The sequence below is a fragment of the Capsicum annuum genome, unplaced genomic scaffold (genome assembly GCF_002878395.1).
Source record: "Capsicum annuum cultivar UCD-10X-F1 unplaced genomic scaffold, UCD10Xv1.1 ctg82010, whole genome shotgun sequence".
In the NCBI taxonomy this organism is placed as follows: domain Eukaryota; kingdom Viridiplantae; phylum Streptophyta; class Magnoliopsida; order Solanales; family Solanaceae; genus Capsicum; species Capsicum annuum.
In genome coordinates, this window is record NW_025892772.1 from 569,875 (window position 1) to 594,934 (window position 25,060).

The 25,060-nt window shown below is 33.5% G+C and overlaps 2 pseudogenes; both read left to right on the forward strand.

The window, feature by feature from the left end:
- The first annotated feature begins 6,533 nt into the window (after positions 1–6,533).
- On the forward strand, positions 6,534–7,759 carry LOC107857897 (annotated as a pseudogene).
- Positions 7,760–17,607: 9,848 nt separating this feature from the next.
- LOC107857876 overlaps positions 17,608–25,060 on the forward strand; it is a 9,748-nt pseudogene continuing 2,295 nt past the window's right edge.

Below are 25,060 nucleotides of genomic sequence, written 5' to 3' on the forward strand. Positions count from 1 at the left end.
TATTTTTTATGAGTATTTTAGTGTATGCTAATTGGTAATGACCATTGTGATGATATTGATACTCGGCAAGGCCGTAGGATATTATTGATGATATGTTGATATTCGGCAAGGTCGGAGGTTAATTACGATGATTATGGTCCTGGTGAGGACAGTTATAATGAGTTTTGATATTGATTATGTACTTTCGTTAATTCCTGCATGCGTCTATCACCAGTATGTGCTTATATTTATCATCTGATATAGGATGGTTACATATATATGGGTGAAGAATATGCCTTGTGTTGTTGTATTTTGATTGAACCTTCTAAATATGGGGTGGTGGGGTTACGCATAGGCTCGTCTAGGTATTTGGTTTTCCATAAGTTGAGGACTAAGGAGATTGCGTCTGTAAGAATATTCTATTGAGGAGGCCACTTAGTAGAATGAAGCAGACATGCATAACAAGTATCCACATCTTTTTGATGATTTAGTTAATTCTTTAGTTTCCTTTCTTGTTGCTTGTTTGCCTGTTCAGGGACGAATGATTGTGTAATTGGTATCTGATGTAACAACACTTCCGGTCATTTGTGAAATTTTCTCATCTTTTCTATTTTAGCGTTCTAGATAGTTTTTACACATGAATCATTCCTCACAGATGGGTATTATCAACCCTTGAGGTATTTAGAAGTGATTTAATAAGTTATTAAATTTTTTTAGCTTTAATAAAATTAAGTCCAGTCATGGCTAAGCTTTGATCGAAACGACCTCAGATTAGTATTTTAATATTCCCAATAGGTTCAGAACATACTTTTAGTCAATGTACATATTTAGACTGTTTCCTAGAGGTCCCAAACAAATTTTGAGAAACTTTTCGAAGTTTTGGATATTTTAGATATTATTTTAGTTGGTCGTTAATGGGCAAAGTTGACATTTTCTTAGTTATTGAGACTTATGTACTAGAATAAAACTTAAGTGTGAAGGGTTTAGAATTAACTTTAATACTAACAAGTTAGGGTAAGAGAGGGGTACGATAGTTGGCAATTATTTTTCCTATTCTGCAGATTCAAGAAAAACCTCTCGATTGAGCTCAAGGTAACCCCTATTACGTGAATTAAATTTCTATTGTCTTGCCTATCTACCATTAAGTACATACTTATGAGGTGAGGGTAAGTGGGAATGAAGCGAGAAGTTTTTCCAGGTGAGTTTCGTTACTGTGGATTTGAAATTGGTGTATTAGGATTAGAGTTACTATTTAATGGGTTGATTAGGTTGTAGTGGTAACGAGAATAAAATGGTGATTAGTGGGCAGTAACGTACGGGTAAGGTTAATTAGATAATGTTAATGGTGTGATCTATAGGATTATTATGAATTGGATTAATATGTATTATTTTATAATAACATTAATATAATTGTAAATGGTTGGCTGCTAGGAGTAATGAAATCTCACTACTATATGTATTTGCTCATAGCCGAACTAATGATATGCTCTTAATTAAATGTGTAGTGACGGTAATGGAGAATTAGTGATAGGATTGGTTTATGTCTCTATTGATTTTCATGTTGTTGAAGATTTTCCAGTTCACTATAGTTTGTGTATTATCATAGACTCCGAGATTTATAGAATTGAGATATAGGTCTTGAGTTCTTAGAGTAAAAATATATTAAGATTGGTGATCAAATGATGGTCAGTTTTAGTCAAAATTTGACGTACTAGTTCATACGCTTATGAAAAATATATATATTTGAACAGGTTTTAATCATTCAGAGACTATACGGAAGGGCAAAACCCTTGCATAGTAGCTTGCACTCTAATTTCTTGGTTAAGGTAAGTTACAGTTTAATTCGAGTTTAGACTCGATTTAATTGCGTGCACGCTCCTAAATTGAATACTTGTTGATTGGTATTCGGACTTGCTTGAAATTTTTGATGTTTGGATTGTTAATGCGTGTATAAATGATTATTGAAAATTTACATGATGAAATTGTCTTATGACTTTAAGTGTACTTGTAAACTTGGTACATTGTATTGTATGTTGTAAGGTTGTGTAAATTTGATATTGATAATATATGTATATGTTGGATCGGGTACCACGCAGGTACGGATATGTATATATTGGATCGGATACCACGCCGATACGAATATGTATATGTTGGATTGGGTACCACACCAGTACAGATATGTATATGTTGGATCGAATACCACACCGATACGGATATGTATATGTTGGATCGGGTACCACGCCGGTACAGATATGTATATATTGGATCGGGTACCACGCCGGTACGGATATCTATATGTTGGATCGGGTACCACACCGGCACAGATATGTATATATTGGATGGGATACCACGCCGGCACGGATATGTATATGTTGGATCGGGTACCACACCGGTACGGTACATGAACATAGATTGTTCCCTGCAGGTCATGACTATTTGGACAAAAATAAGTCCCATAGCATGTGTGTACAAATTTGTGTTAATTTTATGGATGTTTATAGTTTGGTTGATACTCTTGATGGTTATGAGAGTTGTTTGTTAGTACTACTTGACCTGTTGTGTTATATTGTTGATTTATTGAATATTTGTTAGGTGATGATGCATGTCTACTTGTTATTTAATTTATGTTGTGTACATGTTATTAAATTGAGTTGGCCAATGATACCTACCAGTACATAGTGGTTTGTACTGATACTACCTTATACCCTTCTTTTGTTGATGCAGAAAGTGTTCTAGAGGTTCAGACATGACCTCACCTCTAGAGTTTGATAGCACATCTTGATCCAAGGGTGAGCACTCCATCTCCAGGATGCCCTGGGTCATCTTATTTATTCTTGTCCATCTTTTGGGCAATAAAATATTCTTTATTTATTTTATTTTGGATATATCTTTAGACATGATCTTTGTTAGTAGTTCTTGTATGATGACTTTTGGGTCTTGGAAATTTTAGTAAATTATTGTTTGGATTGAGCATTAATAATGATTGGTATTGGATTATTGTTATTATGTTGATTTTATATTAATATCATCTTAACATTGACTAAGTGATTGGGTAATGATTCGGTTTAGATGGTTCTCCCACAGGAAGATTAGTATAGGTGCCACTCATGGCCGTTTGGGCCGTGACAGCCTCAGTGATGAGCAGCCTCATTCCAGCAATGTAAGTCTAATACACAATGTAAGGAATTTTACTCTAGTACTATACAACTACTAAAACTACTAAGTAAAATATATTATACTCTACAAGTTGTAACAGAAGTACTGTCACGCTTGTTATATTCTAAGGATTTGCTATTGAACATATACTAGCATAGTTAGTGTAGCAAAACAAGCAGAATCATAGAAAAATTGTAATCATAATGACATTGATTGAAGAAATTTAGTCTGTAAAATAAAAGGAATATAAAAAGACCATGATATTAAAGCTAATCCCTTTTCAGGAATAGCAATTGAACTTGGTCTGTACAGCAAAAGAAAGATTAAAAAACAAAGATATTAAAGTTAATCCGTTTTTCTGAGTAATAGCCATTGTCACTTCAATGGTACAGAATGTAAATCTAAATGCTTTAAAGGGTTTTCTACGTCAAATCCACCAGCATGGATGACAAATTCTGTTGGGGTTAGAAAAGCACCATGACAAACACAAACTATCTTCAACTGTTGTCCCATCTTATATCCATATAAAAATCCTTCAATCCTCTTTTCATTTGGTATGCCACCTCTTGTGGAAACAAAAGGCAATCTGAGGATGAGGTTCCTGAGAATCTCTATTCTTTCTTCACCACATATCGGTGACAAGATTGATCTTCGCTCGTGACCTACCATTGACTAGAGGTCGTACATCAGTATTACCAGTTGGCCCTGCAATGAAAAGAAGTGCAAGGTATATATTTTTGGGTAAATATAAGTATAAACAACTAAAAATAGACTGCAATGATTCAGTACTTAAGGTAGATTCTACTTGATATACGAGATCTTGGGTAGAGAGAGATAATATTTTAGTAGGTAATTTAACACTCCAGGTCGAGCAACAGATGAAATTGGCACTACATACTAGTTGAGATGCAATATGATACGAACCAAAATCACACCTTCAGGATAGTACTTGTTCATGTTCTACTAGGCTTCAGCCACCATCCTTTCAAGACCAAAATCACACCTTAATAAAGTAATAATAATTTTCTTTCCAATTCTTAAATAAACTATCAAGTATTAGATTATATGCACTAATAAATGTAATCAAAATGTGAACATCTAAAATTCTATTTAACTGATGTGAAATTTAAAGATTTATACAAAGAGATTATCCATGATGAATATTGAGTGTATTGTTTGAGAAAGCTGTTGGCTACCTACTCAAACTGAAATTTTACAATTTCATACGAATTAAAGTAGAATAATGTATATTCAACACCTTGAGATTTGATAACTTTGATTCTTTTCTCGTTTCTAATTTTCCAGATTTCAGAAAGATTAGACTAAATGTCGGTATACTATGTTACTCATATAAAGAACACTTTGAAGTAGCTAGCCGATGCCTGTACTTAGGGAAATGTTAACTACACCAAAATGGTAAAAGAGTGATTTTACTTGTCAACTAGGCATTAGGTTGAAAACATGTTTTGTGGAATTGAAAGAATTTTTTATTCAATGTTGTTGATTTTACATAAACAATTAGAGGGAAAATAGTAACTAGTACATACTTTTGATGCAAATTCAACTTGTCTTGCTATTTCTGAAGAATTTTCAAAAAGATGAGTTTTAAAAAATTTCAACACTTGAAAGGTCTCTTAAAAAATAAAAACCATCAATGAAATTGACTAAAAATAAATAATTAAATTTATAAAATAGTGGTGCATAAAAATAATTTAATTCAAATAATAAAAATTGTTGTCGCACTTTGAAAAAAATAAGTAGGTTCGAGTTGCCAAGAACTATGATGGTAACTAATAATAATAATTAAAGAATTTTCTACTTTCACAATTCCCTGGAAAAATTTATTTCAAGTTGTTATTTTAATTTTAAATGAAGAAGTATATATATTTCCCCCTTCCCTTTTTGATTAAGAAGTATTAATTTCAAGTTTTGGGGAAAACAAGAAGAAAATTTTAAAATTTATTCTTTTATATAAATAAAGACTTTGGTTACTATTATTTTATCTTATTTGAGGATATTTTCTTCAACAACACCAATAGTTAGAGTATTTTGGTAACTAAAACCTCCAATCAATGATACTTTACCGTGTCTTTTGCCTCTACTGTTTTACTTTCCTAAAAAAATTTTCTTTTCTCCACTGTATTTCCTATGCACCTTGACACCAAAACACAAGCTTCAAGCAAAATTCATGTTCTTAATCTCAATTTTCATTAGTCCATCATAATTTATTTTTGGTAAGTGCATCTTTGTTGGTGGAGCAAGTTTTCGAGCAAGTTTTCATTTGATGTTTGTTATATATATGATACATGATGTTAACTATTTCAAGCCTTAATCCTTTTATTTCAAATCTGTTATTATTATTGCTCTATTATACAAATTAATTAATTCAAGTTTTAATCAATTTTCTCTAGATCTGTAGTTAATATTGTTATGATACTAACTAATTCAATTATCCTTTGGATATCTTCTTAGTGTTGTTCTGTGATACTAATTAATTAAAGTTTTGATATTTTTATATTAGGATCTGTAATTAGCTTTGTTTTTTATAACTTAAATTAAAGTTAAACCTCTATAATTGTTGTTGTTTTATGATAGTGCTATTTCTTTTCCTAAAGGTAATAATAGTTTTTAGGGATAATTTTTGATTTAATCACTTTATTTTTATTGATGAATTATCAGGAAGAAAGTGGAGAGGAGTCAAAGAAGTTGAATCTCTATTCGTATTGGAGGAGTTCATGTGCATTTCGTGTCCGAAAACCACTCAATTTGAAAGGTTTTTTATTTTTAAAAATTTTTACGATTGCTTTCTTATTCAGAGAAAAAAAGGAATTAACCTTTTTTCCTGTTTGTCATGGTTAGGTAGTGTAGTTATAGAAAAGTTGAGTTTAGATTATGTAGAGAGTTTGTTTAGTAGAGTTCCACCAGTTCACTGATGATTACTTGTAGACGTGTAAATGTAGTAAGTGGTGTTTTTGCATCAATAATCTAGAAATTCGAATAGTTGGTGATGAAAAACAGTTGTCTTGGTGTTAATGGTTCATTTTCACTATACTAAAGAAGGATGATTTCCAAATTGTTTTGTTCCTTTTTACTGAGTGAATATCTCAAAGTTTATTTTGAAAGTTAGATGTCCAACAGTATCTGCTTCGGATTAATGCAATAAACTGATATTCAGACCATTCTTACAATGCATTTCTTTTCAAGTAGTAAAAATGTGTGACTAAGTTGCTATCACATTTCGACTGTAGATATACGAATATAGAATGTCACTGTGGGCAGAGCACACAACAACTATAGAGCAATTTGCTTAGCGTCCAGAGAGTCTTGAATGCGTGAGACGGATGAGAGTATTTGGTGAACATAACTGGCTATAGTACAAGGCTGATGAAGTCACTGAAATGAGAGGCCACCTTCTTAAGTATCCTGTTGAAATTGATCGAACGGAGAAAGTTAAGTTGCTTCGTGGTAAGTTTTTTCCCCTCATTCTAAGCTTGTGTGGGGATATTATTCTATCCTTCCCCTTTTAACAGATATAGACTAGGAAATAGTAACTTGTTTGGATAATGCATTACAGCTGAGTTTTTGGAGCTCACTAATAACATAGTTCTTAAGTCTTAACAATGTAAATATCACTATCATGTGTTTAGAATGTTCGCCTTCTGTTATAATTCATAACAAACTCTGAATAGCATATAGATACTTAACTGGAAGAAACTACATAATAGAGTACATATGATGTTTATCTAGGCATGCATTTGTTGTCTGACTGCAACAGAACATATCAATGGCATATACATAGTCTTCTTGGTCTTTTTTTTCTTGTGTGACTGCAGCAACAAAACTATCCTTATTAATTCTGAAACAGGCCCTTCTAGATGTGTACACCATTGAATGAGAAATAGAAAAACTTGATGGTATAAAAGTTATTGTTATTGGTGATCTAGCTTATGGGAGGACAGTTCGCTCAATTGCTCACTTGCTTGAGAAGTACCAAGATGTGAAAATTTACTTTGTATCACCTTATGTGGTTAAAATGAAGGTATGAGAAAAGATGAAATTTTGATTGTCTTGAGCTGGTAATTAGCATTACCTCTCATTCAATTTAATAAACTTTTGTTCTTTAAACTCAAATGTAATTACACAATGTTATTTTTATTTGATAACAGACGAATTGTTACGTATTCATTTTAGGATGACATCAAGGATTATTTGACATCAATGGGGGTTCACTAGGAAGAAATTGATGATTTTTTGGAGGTCTCTTATAAATGTGATGTGGTATATCAAACTTATATTCAAAGAGAAAGATTTGGAGAGGGTTTATTTGTATGAAGAGTCTCGAGGGAAGTATATCGTGGATCTGAGTGTCTTAGATGCTATGCAGAAACATGCAGTAGTGATGCATCCTTTGCCAAGACTTGATTAGGTTAAATTTTGTTATATAGTTCGGCATGTGATTTCGTTTCTTCTCATACGACAATTATGCTCTTTAAATTCCTTTAATGATTCTCTGTAGATTAGTGTTGATGTGTATGGGTATCTAAGGTTTGCTTATTTCAGACAAGCTAAGAATGGCCTTTACATTCGGATGGCTCTTTTGAACCTTCTACTCCTTGGCTGGTGACAGATGCAAACTTTCTATATCTAGAATATTGCGGAACTATGCTTGTTATCCATGTAGTGTGGATTCTAAAACTGTTGTAGAATTCAAGAGTTTTATCAACAAATCTTTCAATCTTAATCAAATTTTAGCCATCAATTTCTATATCCCCACTCTATAAAATTATTCCAAATAACCAGCATCCTACTGAGACAATCAAGATTAGAATATTTGACCAAATCACTAACCTATAAAAAGCAAGTTGAAAATAACAAAATATGTGTAGATCATTGCACTTACCCAACTAAGTATTTAAAAACTTCAACTTATCTTGAAAGTGTGTGCGAAGCCCTTAAGGTTTGTGTTATTTTGTCTCTCAGAATCTATCTATTCCCTCATTCATGCTAATTTCTTTTGTTACCTACTTAGCTAAGTAGTGGAACTATGTATGCATGTGTTTATTCAGTGTTAAGTATATAATTTGTGCATATATGCTTCGAAACTGTTACTATATATTTATGTTTTTTATGTATAAAAATATAGTTCATGGTACTTCAGGATGAAACGTCAATCCCTAAACGAATTAATATTAAGATAGAACACATATAGTAAAGTTCTTTATCCCTAAGAATGAAACGATAACAGTTAAGTTGCAATTTCATAAGATCTGAAATACTATGTGCTCCGCTATTAGTCGTTGCCTATATCTTTCACTTTGTTAGTTTCTCTTATCATTTGATATTTTTGTCCTTCATTTAATCCTCTTCACTGCTCTTGTTTATGGGTCAGATTGTTTCTAAGATGTATTTTGTTTATCATGATCTTTCGTGTTCGTTTTTTATGTGCATGAGTCTTGCTTTTGTTCAATTGCTTGTTTGTACATACTTTGGTAAATATAGCAAGGATTCAGTTTTCTGAAATTCTCACAAACTTCTTACTTCTTAATAGGTTGTTGATCTCTCAACTTCTGAAGTTTCAACCTTTCAGGATGCCAAGGTAATTTGTTTGAACTTGCAAACTAATGCATTTTTAAATAAATTTTTTCAGCATGATAAATGAGATATTTTTATCAGGTATGTGATTTAAACTACCAAGCCGCATTACATGAAGTTCTAGAGATTCTAAAGTTTACATGTGAGACGCATAGATTGCCATTAGCTCAGACATGAGTTCCATGCGAAAGTTCATATTTTAGTAATGTAGTGGAGTATCATTATTAACACTTATCTTTCATTTTCGCAGTTAATGCACAAATGCAACTTCGTAGATTTTTAGATCGATGGACCAAATAATTGAAATAATCCAATTTGACATTGGATTCTTCTTTTTCAGTTTAATAGATAGAATCTGAAAAGGACTATTATTTCCACATATCTACTTTTACTTAAAAAAAATTGTTCACTTACTTTTTGCCTTACTACTATTTTGTTTCCACATGTGACATGTCTACTTACTTTTTACCTTTTATTATTACTTACCACAAAAAAAATATGGTCACTACTATTTTGTTTCCACGTCTCTACTAACTTTTTGCCTTTTATAATTACCTACCGAAAAAATAGCTCACTACTATTTTGCTCTACTTACTTTTTGCCTTTTATTATTACTTACCCAAAAAAAATCTAGTCACTGCTATTTTTTTTTCACGTCTCTACTAACTTTTTGCCTTTTATATTATTACTTACCAAAAAAAACTGCTCACAACTATTTTGTTTCCACATATCTACTTACTTTTTGCCTTTTATTATTACTTACCAATTACCAAAAAAATCTAAATACTTACTGTTTCCATCTCTGTAAGTTTTTGAACAGTTGAAAGTTTTTTATTGTATCAAGTTACAAGGAAATTATACTTGGGATGTATTTGGTATGATGGAAAGTTTTTTCTTGGAAAATAAGTGTTTTTTCTCGTATTTTCTTGTATTAGATAATGCAAAGTAGAAAATATTATATCAACTATGTTTGTATATGATCTAAGCAAATACTATTGGGGGGAGTGTGTGCCTGTGTTAGTTAGACCGTTATATGGAACAGCTAATTGTAATCAATTAGGATCAAAGATGAGAAATTAGGTTTGGGGCTGTTAGACAAATTATTGAAGAATTTTTTTGAAATTTGGTTCTTATTTTTGGCCTTTTTAATAAGTGGAATAGAATACTTGAAGCTGAATCCCCTTGCATACGTGCCCACGCTAGTTGATGGAGAAGCAGTAATTGCTGACTCTTTTGCTATCATAATGGTATGGTTTTCTTGTACTCTGCCATTTGAGCGTGTAAATTTTATCATTACTATATTGTTGGTGATGAGAAGATTTCTTGGGCAGTATCTCGAAGAGAAGTATCCCCAACAAGCATTGTTGCTTCATGAAAGTAAGCAAAAAATTACATTGACTATTAGAGGTAAGTTCTGGGAATTGTTTGTGTTATAAGTATAAACTTAATTGAAAACTCTTATTCACACTTTTGAGACAAGTTTCTTGATACCATTGACTTGGAAAACTTAATTCTTGAACAACTTGGTGAAATCTTTGGAAAATTCTTAAATTTCTTGGAGAAGATTTGATTTAGGATTTTGGAAGAAACCCTAGTTTCTAGAGGGTTATGGAAGAGAAAGGAGAAAAAATAAACTTCTCTTCTCTACTTGGATATATATATACAAGAACAAAATGGGCGGAAATAACCAAAATGCCCCAAAAAAATGAGTTAAAAAAATTGTCGATAGAGTCTGTGACGGTCGAACTGACGGTCCGTCAGAGGAACTAACGATCCACCAGATCGTCCGTCACTCAAGTACCAAAACTAGGACACTCTGCCTCAACGTGATGGTCAAAGTGACGATCCATCAGGAAACTGACGGTCCACCAGATCATCCGTCACTCGGGGGGCAGAAATAGGACATTCTGCCTCGACTTGACGATCCCCTTGACGGTCCGTCAAATTTTTGACGGCCCACCATTTTGGCTGTCACAAGATGGCCAAAAAAAGGGGTTACTTCCTTGGCTTGATGGGACAATTGACGGTCCACCAAGAACTTGGCGGTCCTTCAGGTCTACTGTCAGGCCTGGGCGATTCCGACATCGCTTAGTAAAATGGCCACAACTTCCTCGTCCGAGGTCGGATTTCGATGAAATTGGTATCGATGGAAAGATTATCCAATGCTCTACATTAAAAAAATTAGAAATTAGAGAAATAAAACACAATATAAACATTAATAACCTTGTAAGTCATCCATATTCACTCAAAAGACGGATTTAGGCTTAAGGAACCATCGGGCTGTTACAATATCTCCCCCTTGGAAACATTCGTCCTTGAATGTTGCTAGTTGGACTCAAGGTCAAAGAGGGCACTGAAAATACTTTTTGGGAAGAATTTGCTCAACCGACTTACTTCACTCTAGATTTTTTAGTACTCCATAGGATGCACGAATCATAGAATGGATATTTATATAACTGAATACGCTGGATTAGTAGGAAACTGAATTAAGGAAGAATGATACCTTCGGCTTGATTTGAATTCACGAAGAAGAGATAAGGGTATCTAGCTCACATATCTATTTCTGCTTCCCAAGTAGCACCCTCAACTGATTGATTTTTCCACAGAACTTTGACCAAGGGAACTTCCTTGTTCCTTAGTCTATGCACTTGATAGTCTAGGATCTTAACCTGAACTTCATCAAAGGAAAGGCTATCATGAACATCAAAGCTTCCTGATGGATCAACAACAATAGTGTCACCAATGTGCTTCTTAAGCATAGAAACATGAAAGACAGGATGGACAGCTGACAACTCTACAGGCAATTTGATCTCATAAGTTTCTTTCCCCATACGATTCAAAACTTTATAAGGGCCAACGTATCGGCGACTAAGCTTTCCTTTCTTGCCAAATATTTTTACCCCTTTCATGGGTGAAATCTTTAAGTACACCAAATTATCAACTTCAAACTCAAGAGCCCTTCTTGTCACAACTGCATATGACTTCTGATGACTCTGGGCTGTCTTCAACCTTTCTCGAATTATCTTAACTTTCTCCATAGCCTCAAACACAGCATCAGGTCCAATCACAGCAGCTTCACCCACTTCAAACCAACCTATGGGTGATCTACATCGCCTTCTATATAAAGCCTCAAATAGAGCCATTCCAATGCTAGCATGAAAACTGTTGTTATAAGCAAATTCAACCAATGGCAAATGTTCATCCCAACTTCCTTTGAAATCAAGACACATGCCCTCAACATATCCTCAAAAGTCTGGATAGTCCTCTCAGCCTGACCATCGGTCTGCAGATGAAAAGCGGAACTAAGATAAATTTGTGTACCAAGAGCTTTCTAAAAAGCCTTCCAAAACTTAGAAGTAAATTGAGTATCTCTATCGGAGATGATAGACAAGGGAACTCCATGCAATCTGACTAACTCTCGGATGTACAGCTTAGCATAGTCCTCAGCGGTGAAAGATGTATGCACAGGAAGGAAATGTGCGGACTTGGTCAACCTATCTACAACAACCCAAATTGAATCATGACAGCGATGAGAGACAGCTGAACCGGTCACGAAGTCTATATTCACTCCCTCCCACTTCCAAGTAGGAATGCTAAATTCTTGCATTACTCCACTGGGTTTTTGGTGTTCTATCTTCACCTGTTGGCAAACGATGCATTTCATAAACCAATTCCTTTTTATCGTTCTCTACATGCGTCACACTACCCATTGACGACCTACTAAGGGCATCCGCCACTACATTGGCCTTGCCCGGGTGATACAACAAACTCATATCATAGTCCTTCAGTAATTCTAACCATTGCCTCTATCGAAGGTTCAACTCTCTCTGAGCAAACACATACTGCAAACTCTTGTGACCCATAAAGACATCAACATGAACACTGTACAAGTAGTGTCTCCAAATTATTAAGGCAAAAACTACTGCAGCTAGCTCAAGATCATGGGTCAGGTAATTTTTCTTATATGGTTTCAACTGCCTGGAGGCATAGGCTATAGCCTTACCTTTCTGCATCAATACACAACCCAAACCAACTCTCGAGGCATTATAATACACCATAAAATCATCAACACCATTAGGAAGGGTCAATACAGGGGCTGAAGTGAGTCGAGTCTTCAACTCCTGAAAACTCTTCTCGCAAGAATCTGACCACTAGAACTTAACTTTCTTTTGGGTTAACCGGGCAATAGAAGAAAAACCTTCAACAAAATGATGGTAGTAGCCAGCTAGATCCAAGAAACTCCTAATGTTAGATGGGAAAATAGGTCTAGGCCAATTTTTCATAGTTTCTACCTTTTAAGGATCAACTCGAACACCTTCAGAAGAAACAATATGACCCAGGAAGGAAACTGACCTTTGCTAAAATTCACACTTGCTAAATTTTGCAAATAACTGATGATCTCTAAGGGTTTGTAAGACAATTCGGAGATGATCTGCATGATCGGTCTCATTTTGGGAGTACACAAAAATATCATCTATGAACACAATAACAAACATATCTAAGTACTGTCTGAACACCTGATTCATGAGGTCCATAAAAGCTGTTGGGGCATTAGTTAGCCCGAAGGACATGACCAGGAATTCAAAATGACCATAACGGGTGTCAAAAGCTATCTTTGAAATATCACACTCTCTGACTTTAAGCTGGTCGTAACCAGATCTCAAATTTATTTTCGAGAAATAGTTGGCACCTTCCAACTAATCAAATAGGTCATCAATTCTAGGAAGAGGATATTTGTTATTAACTGTGACCTTATTGAGCTGACGGTAGTCAATGCACATACGCAATGAACCATCTTTCTTTCGTACGAATAGAACGGGTGTGCCCCAAGAAGACAAACTAGGCCTTATAAAACCCTTATCTAGGAGATCTTTGAGTTGCTCTTTCAACTCCTTAAGTTCTACGGGGACCATACGATACGAAGGAATAAAAATAGGCTGCATATAGAGAAGAAGATCAATTCTGAATTCTATCTCTCTATCGGGAGGTACCCCTAGGAGATCTTCCGAGAAAATATCAAGAAACTTATTGACAACACTGAATAGTTAGAGTCTCGAACTTAGTGTCTTTAACTCGAACTAAATAATAGATACAACCCTTGGACATCAATTTCCTAGCTTGAATGTAGGATATAAAATGACTCTTACGAGCTACAAAATTTTTGGACCACTCAAAGACTGGCTTATTGGGAAACTGAAACTTGACTACATGGGTACGACAGTCTATAGACTCATAGCAAGAGTGAAGCCAATCCATACCCAAAATAATGTCAAAATCAACCATGTCTAGTTCAATTAAGTTTGCAAACATGATTCTGTTAAGAACAGTGATAGGAAATTTCTTATACACTTGCTTAGTAAAAACAGATTCACCTACTGGAATAGAAACTAGAAAAGGCTAAGGAATCTTTTCAGCACTGATTTCAAAATTCACAGCCACCAACGAAATCACATAAAAAAAACTTAACCTAAGTTCCATCAGTACATACACATCAAAATAAAATACACTAAGCCTACCAGTAACAACATTTGGTGAATCCTCCTACTCCTGGTGGGGTGGTATAGGATAAAAGCAATTCAGGCACTGACCACTTGTAGTAATAGACGAGGTACCCTGAGGAGGAATAGGACGAGCAAAAGGGGCGGGAGCAATAGTAGCCTGACTTTGGGGAAGAATATCATGACTCCCCTGTCTAACGTATGGGCAATCTCTGAATCTGTGGCCCAACTTACCGCAACCAAAAAAACCCCTCCGATCGACTAAGCACTCACCAGGATGGTCCCTACCATACTTTGGACATAGGGGAGGACAAGGTCTATTACTCACACTGTCCTGGGACTTGGACATAGTAGGCCTATTACCCTGCTCCTACCTAATTCTGAATGTGAGAGCACTAGCTGATGAAGGCACTGGCATAAGCGAACGGTTCTGGGACTACGGGCGATTCCCTTCAAAAAACTAGTTGACCATACCTCTGCTGCTCTGATTTAACTCTTTTATTTACCCTTACTCTTTCTCTCTCCTTTACCTTATCCGCTTTAATCTGCTAAGCATGTATCATTAATCTGGAAAGATCTATGTCCCTATTGAGCATAGCAGATCTACACTCTTTCACAATATAACTTGACACACCAGCCAAAAACTTACTTATACTAGTTCTGGAATCAGCCATCATACCGGGAGCATACTTAGATAACTGATTGAACTTATGAAAATACTCCTTAACAGTCATAGTGCCCTGTCTCAAGTTCATAAATTCTTCTAGTTTTGCTTCCCGCAACTCCGGGGGAAAGAACTTGTCTAAGAATGTGTCCTGAAATGATTGCCAAGTCATGGGAGTGTCGGTCTCCTCCCTACTCTTCCACCACATCTCCACCCAATCATATGCAACATCTTTCGAGTGATAAGAAGCTAGCTCCACACTTTCTTCCTCTGTCACATGCATAATTTGGGTAATCTTTTTCACCTCATCGAGATACATCTGTGGGTTCTCACCTACCCATGACCTATAAAATTCTGGTGAACTCATCTGCATAAAATTATGAACCCGAGCTGCCGCTAAATTACCTTCTTGTGAAGGTGGAACTACGGCTTGAACATTGGCCTGAGCATTGGAGGTAACCGTCTCGGCTAGCTCTTGAAAAGCTGCTCGAAACTCAGCGTGGGACACTATCTCACCTAAAGAATCAATGAGTTGAGGTCGTTCGTTGATTCTACAAGCTCTATGAGGAGGCATTTTCTGTCATAAGAGAGTACAAATTAATAGCAGAGAGAAACAGTCGTAGGCACGATAGAATTTTGAAAGAAAGAAATGACTTTTCCTAAAACGTCCCGTATCCTCTTGCTCATAGATGTGCAGCGCTACACACTGATGATCAAAACTCTACGTAACGTGGCTTGTCAGACTCCCTAGGACTCTTTAAACCTTAGGCTCTGTACCAATCTTGTAACGCCCCAAGAACCTATCCCGAGACTTCACACAGTGCTTAAGGTCACACGTGGCCTCAAGCTAACCCTCTAATCCTTTCATCACTTTTAGATCTCACTATATAACTAATCATGCTAAAATAAGGAAGAATAATCATGTCATGAACATACTGTGATATGAAGAAATATTGTCTGGTACAAACAAAATACTAAAAGTTCTGTACATATTGGTACTCTAGTCTGACAAAGCCTCTACTACAAAAGACTAAGGAGCTATTGGGACAAATCGCCAACTGACTTGCCTGAGCTAAAAGGAAACAACCATCTACTAACAAGGCAAAATTAGGGACATAGGTCCTCGAACCATGAGGACTCACCAACTGTAAGAAAGTAGATGGAGGTACTTAAAGATCATTGTCGTTGCTGAGACTGAGCAACTGAACCTACATCAAGAGAAAATGTAGAACATAGAAGAGTATGGGAATCAGTACATGGGATTGTACTGAGTATGTGGGGGTGTATACAACATTTTTAAACAATATCATAAATGTAAAATAAAGTCATCCATGCTGACAATAATGACTTTCTTTGCTTGAATTTCCTGAAATGTAATTTCCATAAATCATCAATAACAACACATGCTTCATAAATCTTATAAATCATTGGACTCAACTCAAACTCTTTGAATCATGACTTAGAGAGACTCGGTAACTCAAAAAAACTTAGACTATTATGGACTTGGGAGTTTCTTATAACCGACATAAACCATGTGAGCCGCATGAAGTTCAACGTTTTACCCTCCTAAGGAAGGAGCCCCATATTGGAGAGAGCGTAATACTCTTGCCAGGGAGTATAACCTCAAACTCATCTCTGTGATCACAAACTCGACTCTTTGGCCCTCAAATCTCAATCCTACGGTGGCACGTAGTTCTGGGAAAATACCATATTTTTTGCTTGGTTCTAAATACTACTCCCAGACACAAGCTCAGAACACGTTAGGAAATCCACCACAAATATCACAAGGGTCTATCATGAAGACCAAATCAAATCTCTTTCTCATTTATAAAATCATAATCAATTTGTGGATTCTTAACTCGACTCAAATCAAACTAGTCTTTCTTAATATCAAAATGTATCAATTCATTAAATTATGGAAACATCAATAACTTTGAGGAAATATCAAGACTCATTGTAACAACTCAATAATCCAATTTATCATAAGGAGGCTTAAAGCTTGACACACATCTTAAAAGCACTTGAAATATCAACTCATGACACTTATCTTAAATCACTTAGAAATCATCATTTCATAGTAACAATATACATCTCATGGCATAAATTCTCAATTTAAGAAATAGAGCAATGAAATAGTCATGTATATCAACCTTGAATAGCTCAATTCTCATAAATCAATGATAAAATAACTTGGGTATAAACCCACTTGCAAAATCATAAAATTCTAATAGTAAAGATCAATTCTTTGGGCATAAGAATGAATGGATATTCTTGTTCAAGCCCCACATGCCTTGGATTATAATTTTAAGATGAAAAGACTTAATTGGAAACTCTTATTCACACTTTTGAGCCAAGTTTATTGATGCCTTTGACTTGGAGAACTTAATTCTTGAATAACTTGGTGAAATCTTTGGAAAATTCTTGAATTTCTTAGTGAAGATTTGATTTAGGATTTTGGAAGAAACCCTAGTTTCTAGAGGGTTATGGAAGAGAAAGGAGAAAAAATGAACTTCTCTTCTCTACTTGGATATATATATATATACAAGACCAAAATGGTCAGAAATGACCAAAATGCCCCAATAAAAATGAGTTAAAAAAATTGTCGATCGGGTCTATGACGGTCGAACTGACGGTCCGTTAGAGGAACTGATAGTCCGCCAGATCGTCCGTCAGTCAAATGCCAAAACTAGGACATTCTGCCTCAACGTGATGGCCGAAATGACTATCCGTCAGGAAACTGACGGTCCACCAGATTGTTCATCACTCAGAGAGGCCAGAAATGGGATATTCTGCCTTGACTTGATGGTCCCTTTGACGGTTTGTCAAATATTTAGCGGCCGACCATTTTGGACATCGCACGATGGCCAGAAAAAGGGGTTACTGCCTTGGCTTAATGGGACAATTGACGGTCCACCAAGGACTTGGCGGTCCTTCAAGTCTACCGTCAGGTTTGGGTGATTCCGATATCGCTTAGTAAAATGGCCATAACTTCCTCGTTCGACGTCGGATTTCGATGAAATTGGTATCGATGGAAAGATTATTCAATGATCTACATGATAAAAAGTTGAAATTAGAGAAATACAATACAATATAAACATCAATCACCTTGGAAGTCATCCATATTCACTCAAAAGATGGATTTAGGCTTAAGGAATGATCGAGGTATTACAGTTTTACTGATAATTGATGTTTTTGATCTAATTTGAGACACTGGATTTCCTCTTTGGTTGTATTTCATTCCTGAAATTGAATTTCAAACGGATAATCAACCATTCAAGGTGATTTTCTCCTTATGGTTTTAAGTATTTTTCTTGGAATACTGGTTTTGGAGTTCATTGACATGTGGGACTCTTGTTGCAGTCTCAAATGAAATGATTCACGGCCAAAATTATTGACATCCTTAAGCAATAAAATCTTTACGCATCTCAGGGTGAGCTGGTTATCTTGTCTCAGGTTAGCTTTTGATTGTGATTTACTATATTCAAACTACTAAGAAACTTGTCTGATATTACTCTCTCTTCGTTATTGTTTTGAGTAGATATAAAATGAGTATGGAAATGGTGATGTTGAGCCTCATTATGGTGCTCGTTCCAAACCTTACGTCAACTAAGCAGTATCGATGGCTATATCTTTGGATACGGGAGTGCCATGGGTTATGTGTCAGTATCCAGATGCCCCTCACTGTGAGTTTCTTGCATCTCACTTTGTGTTTAAGCACCTTGAGAACCTCTATAGACTACTAAATATTTTTGATAATTTGTCATAGCCACTAAGGTAATTAACTTTCTGGGTGTGCTGTGATAATGACAGATTAACACTTGCAATGAATTTTATTGTGACCAATTCAACGAAAATTCTAATAAAACACCGAAGATGTGGACCGAGAAGTTTCTTTTGGTGGTGTTGTCCCTTACAGAGCTGTGGATTATTTAATCTACTATGCAGTCAAATAAATGACATATATCCCCCTTTATCAAGATATATTTCAATTGTTTCATACATATTTGATAATGGGTGCACGCATAATACAACTAACTTTAAGATATGAAACACCATTGCACACATTCGAGTGGACTATTGATAAAATAATCATAGTGGATTCAGTTATGAAACATAACTGTTTTACCTGCAACATATCTTCGCACGTGCATAGAACGTGCACGGGCACACTAGTAAGAAAATAAATAGGATATAACTATCTGCCAAAAATAATTTCAAATATAATATATTAACAAAAAAAACACGAAACATATCATTTTTCGAAATTTTAAAATAGTGGTGCTAGAATGAATGTGAAAATTGCAATATATGAGCATGTTGAAAATTTAACCATGAAAGTTTTCTCAAAGTCCTTACATGATAGTACACCATTATTGTTAGTTGCGGTCTTTGAGAATGCGAGCTTGGTGACAACGAAGTTAAAAAAAAAATCTATCATCTTAATTCTTTATATATTGTATTCTTATCATCTATTTTAGGACTTTTTTTAAAGAAAAAAAAAATCTCTCAATAGGGTTTTACTTTTTTTTTTGGATCAAGTCTATTTTAGTTAGAAAATATTTTTTTTCTTTTTTTATAACTTATGCCATGTTTTTTTGCCATGAGGTTTTTCTTTGGGTCAAGCCTATTTAGAAAAGGTTTTTCGCCGACTTAAAATTTAATCATAATAAGAAAACTTTTTCTATTTAATTTTGAATATGTTTACTATAGTCAATATTATTATAAAAATAATAAAAAATGTGAAAAGACGATTTTGTCTAAAGCAAAGACTTTTAATGAAGGACAAAAGTCCAAACAACATTTCTAAGACCCTTCACACTTTTAATATATTATAGATTATAGATTATAGATATAAATTATAGATAAGATTAAAGAATAATTTTATATGCATACATAAATATGTCTTTTAATTTGACTTCAACTTGTATTTATGACCTCCAACTTTTGGTGTATACGAGTAGGCACTTAAACTTGTATACAATTGAACAAGTAGCCATATGTGGCATTCTACATGGCTAATTCATATCCTACACAGCGTTCTACGTGTGTTATGCCACATAGGAAGCGTCTGTGTACTTATTCGATTTTGTACAAGTTTAAGTGTCTATTTGTGCACATCCAAAGTTGTAGGTCATAGATGTGAAGTGAGGTCAAATTAAAAGGTATGTTTATATATTATGTCGTAATTTTATGTTAAAGGAAAATGTTCCTTTGGGAGAGTTTTAGCCTCTTCAACTAATTCAGAGTTGTCTAGATTATACGATGTTGTTGTGTTGTTGTATCCTAAAGGGGATAAGTCAAGATATATAATGTTGAATTGGTGTAGATTATACCGCAGTGAATTTAAATTTTCATAAAGAGAGTGAAATATTTACTCCTCAACCCGAATATTTATTTATTTAGTTTTGTTCTTTTTATTAAATAAATTGTAATTTATTGCAAGTTATGATACGTTTACCAAATATATGCTACTTATTAAAAAAGTTTGTCCATAATTATAAAAGTTTATTCTTTCTCAATTTTTTTGCCTTTTTGTTATTTTTTATATTATATATTTATATTTATATTTATATTTATACTTATATTTATATTTATATTTAACTTTCTTATTTGTCACTTCAAATATCAAGACATTAGTTTTTTTCAAATTAATCCTTACTATTCCAAGAATGTAAATATTCTTATTTTTTTATTTTTTTATAGAAGAGTGAGTTGAGGACGACTAAGGATATTATAGTAATTTCACAATATAAATTCATCATCCAAAATCTATCTCTTTTTGTGAGCCCCATTTTTCATTCAATATTTTCTTTCTTCTTTAATATGCACTACTTGTCATTTCTCACCTTAGCCATATAACTCAAAAGAAAATTCTCAAGATAATCTACAATTTAATTTTTATTCCACTATTTCAAATTAATATCATTTTCACAAGTTTTAAATTTCAATTGTTGCATTTAGTTGACAATTATTCAATCAAAAAGATTATAAATTTTTTTCAAGGTTTTTTATAATAAAATGTTAAAATACTTTCAAAATTGTGTATGAAAAGACCTCCCTCTTTAGTACAGTACTTGAAAATAATTTGAAAGCAAGTTTTGAAAAATATATAGTCATTTCGTATATGAAGGAATATACTTCTTTCATTATGTAAGAGTATACTTCTTCATCTATGATTAAACTTAGTTTGATACTTTTTCTGATTCACTACAAATTTAATGTTACATAAATTCAAAATACATATAATTAAGAATTCTTTCAATAAACAAAGAAACGAAACGACAAAAAAGTAGATAATTAATTTATATTATAAAGGAACTAAAAATATTAAAACAATTAAAAATATTAAAGGAGTATAACTATATATTTTAAATTTAATAAGAAATTATGTTACAAATAATATTTTTAGGACAATTTGATCAATTTTTAAATTTAGTGGTGTGCAACCTTTTTATAAGTAAAAATAAAAACTTTAAAACCTATAATAATAGTAGTATAAATCGGGTAAAAAATTAATATAAAATATAAATTCATCATCCAAAACCTATTTCTTTTTGTGGTCCCATTTCTCATTCAATCTTTTCTTTCTTCTTTAAAATGCACTACTTCTCACTTCTCACCTTAGCCATATAACCCCCAAAAAATAATTCTCAAGATATTTACAATTTAATTTTTATTATATTATTTCAAATTAATTTTATTTTAACAAGTTTTAAATTTCAATTATTGCATTTAATTGGCAATTATTCAATCAAAAGATTATAAATTTTATTCCAGGTTGTTTTTTTGTAATAAAATGTTAAAATACTCTCAAATTATATATGAAAAAACCTCTCTCTTTAATACACTATTTGAAAATAATTTAGAAGAAAATTTAAAAAAAAATATATAGTCATTTCATATATGTAGGAGTATACTTCTTTCATTATGTAGGAGTGTACTTATTCATCTATGATCAAACTTAGTTTGATATTTATTTGATTCACTACAAATTCAACGTTACATAAATTCAAAATATATGAATATATAATTAAGAATTCTTTCAATAAAAAAAAGAAATGAAATGAGAGAGAAGTATGAAAGATAATTAATTTCTATTATAAAAAGAACTAAAAATTTTAAAATAATTGAAAATACTAAAGGAGTATAACTATATATTTTAAATTTAATGAGAAATTATGTTACAAACAATATTTTTAGGACAACTTGATCCACTTTTTAATTTAGTGGTGTACAATATTTTTAAAAATAAAAATAAAAAGTTTAAACCTATCTAATAATACTATAAATAGGATAGAAAAATTAATATACTGTAACTTATCATGTAAAGTGTCAAATTTGATAAGTATTATTACAAAGTGATTGAGAATTCTGAGATATTATTACTAAGACCTCAAAAAAAATTAAAATAAATACACATAATGAGAAAGAAAAATAATATATGAAAATGTGTCTTTATTTTTTCATAAAACAAAAAGCACATTTTTTTTATTTTAAAAGATTTATAAGATGTTTAATTGGCAATAAATCATTAAATATTATTAAACTAAAAAATATATTGGGTCCATGCATAGCACAGGATACATAATCTAAGTATTATTTTTCTACTATATAGAAAGGACAGTTAGGGACGACCAAGGGTATGGCCGTAAATATGCTCGCTTTCAAGGGCAAAATGGTAAGCTTGTTTCTAAAATCAAACCACGAGCTTCCTTTCCATTCTAGATATTTCTCTGTCTCTCTCCGAACACAATCATACAACTCTACTTCTTCAAGCTCTCAAACATCAAATCCAATCTTGGATCCAAATAAAAACGAGAACACTAACTTCTCAGGATGATGCTTGGTGGTTCACTATTTTTCTATTGTTTCTCTATCTTTAAGCGGTGATCGATAAAACGATTCAAACGACGGTACAAGAAGTTACTGGTTTACCCACTCCATTGTTTAGGTATTTTTATCTTGCTTTGAACTTTGTTATAGCCCTTTGTCTTTTGCATTTTCAACTGTAAAATTTAAGTCTTTTATGGTTAATAGGAATTCATGCCGGATTTAACTTATATATAAACTGACAGTATAAAGAAGTGTTAAAACTGTTAATATTAAAATAACATTAAGTCGAGCTTAAATGAAGTAGTGAGAATTCATATAGTCGATTTCAATTTGTTTGGGATCGAGATATAGGAAGTGTTCGGTAGGATGGAAAATATTTTCTTGAAAAATATTTTTTTAGGGAAATAAGTGAATTCCCATTTATTTTTTGTGTTGGATAAGCAAGCAAAAAATATCATAGTAAAAACATATGTACATAATCTGGACAAATACTATCGAGGGTGTGGGTGGGCATAGGGAGGATGGAATGGGGGCTATGTAGTGGGGGGTGAAGATGAGGTGTGTTGGAGGGTGGGGGAGGACACAATCAATATAGAATGTCATATGTGGTACTTGTTTTTCCCACTTTTATTTGGAAACATATAAAATATTTGACCAACTGAACATGAGAAAATTGAAATCCTTCTTACCTAACGCACCTGTAGTAGTTGTCACTGCAATGGATTTTAACCTGATATATAAGCTAAGCTTCCTTAGGTTACTAATCCTACATTTTATGGATGATTATGTGTAGTTTATATTTTAGTGACCTGATTGTTAGTTTATAACTAGTGTATAGACGTTAAACTCCATTTTTATCAACAAATTTTATGATAGGTTGTCCGCGAGCATGACCCATTAGGAAGAGATGTGAATTGTTTCGTAGGCGTTTGTATAGTGATGGCAAACCAAAGTCGACATTAAAGGGCATTGTGGGGGCAGAGCTGGTTAATGGGTTTGTTATTCAGGAAGGTGATTACAAATTGGTGAAAACCCGCTTCAGTCATTCTTTAACACAAACCTTCATTCGTATCTTCAGGGCATTGGCGTTACCAACTTGATCATTATAGGTAACTGGATACTTATAAGCAAGTTTTTCTCCAGCTATAAACTTTGAGAGTGGATTAACTGATGTGTTTGTATATCCAAATGCCTGATGTTTCTGTTTTAGGTATTCAAACTCCAAATTGTATACGGTAGGCTGTCTTTGATGCTGTAGCATTGGACTATCAACGTGTGATGGTCATTATAGATGCCACAGTTGTTGCCACCCCAGATATACATATTGGTATATATTCCCAAGCTTCTCATCAAGATTTATAGATCCCTCAAAGCAGTCGCTTTTGTGTTTATTTACGTATTGAATTTTTAGTTTTAATAACTTTTGAATATTTGTCCTCCTTTATTCTATGTACTGCCCGAGTTGATTAGTATTAACTGTCCAATAACTTCATATAATATCTTATTATAAGTGGTTACTAATTACAATTAATGATCACTTAACCGAATCATAAGTTTGGAGTACAAAGGTCGACGTTTCTTCCTATCCTCGATACATGCTTTAGTGTTAATCTTGTCTCGTCTTGTGAAGTATTTATACTTAGATTCATCAATGAATTTGCCACATAATTTAAAGTTCAGGCACCCGGGCGTCCTTATTTTTCTTTCTTGGAAAGCTTGTTCTAAGGAAATTACCGTGTAAAATGATTTGGATCCATACTTCTCTAAGCCATAATCTTAATTTTAGATCACACTTACCAAGCCATAACCTTAATTAAGTATTAGGAAATACAGTAAAAATCTGAAAGTACACCAAACATTTACTTTCAACCTTATTCATGTTTCGCACTACAAAATTCAGTAAACACGAGCTATTTTTCACTAATCGTCATTCCAGTCTGCCCTTGGTAACCTACGATTGCACAAGACATAGAGAAGTCAAATATAGTACTGGTCCTTCAAACTATCTAGATCTTGGAACAAATTACAACGTGTACTAAATAAGAGACTGCCGATGGTTATCATTTACCTTAAAAGATATATATATATGTATGTAATAATAACAGTTTTAGTATGTCATTGGTGATTGCATGTATTGTTCTATCTGTAAATCAAATCTAACTCTAATTACTAATAAGAGGAATTTGCGACCAAAGTGTGTAGAAAGTGACACAAATAAACCACTTTTTTAATATTGAACCAAAATAGGCTTTGCGGAGTTTTTGATTCCGATTTTTGTAATTTAAATTACAACGGAGCCGTAACTGTGATGACTAGTTTAAAAAAATTAGAAACTGGA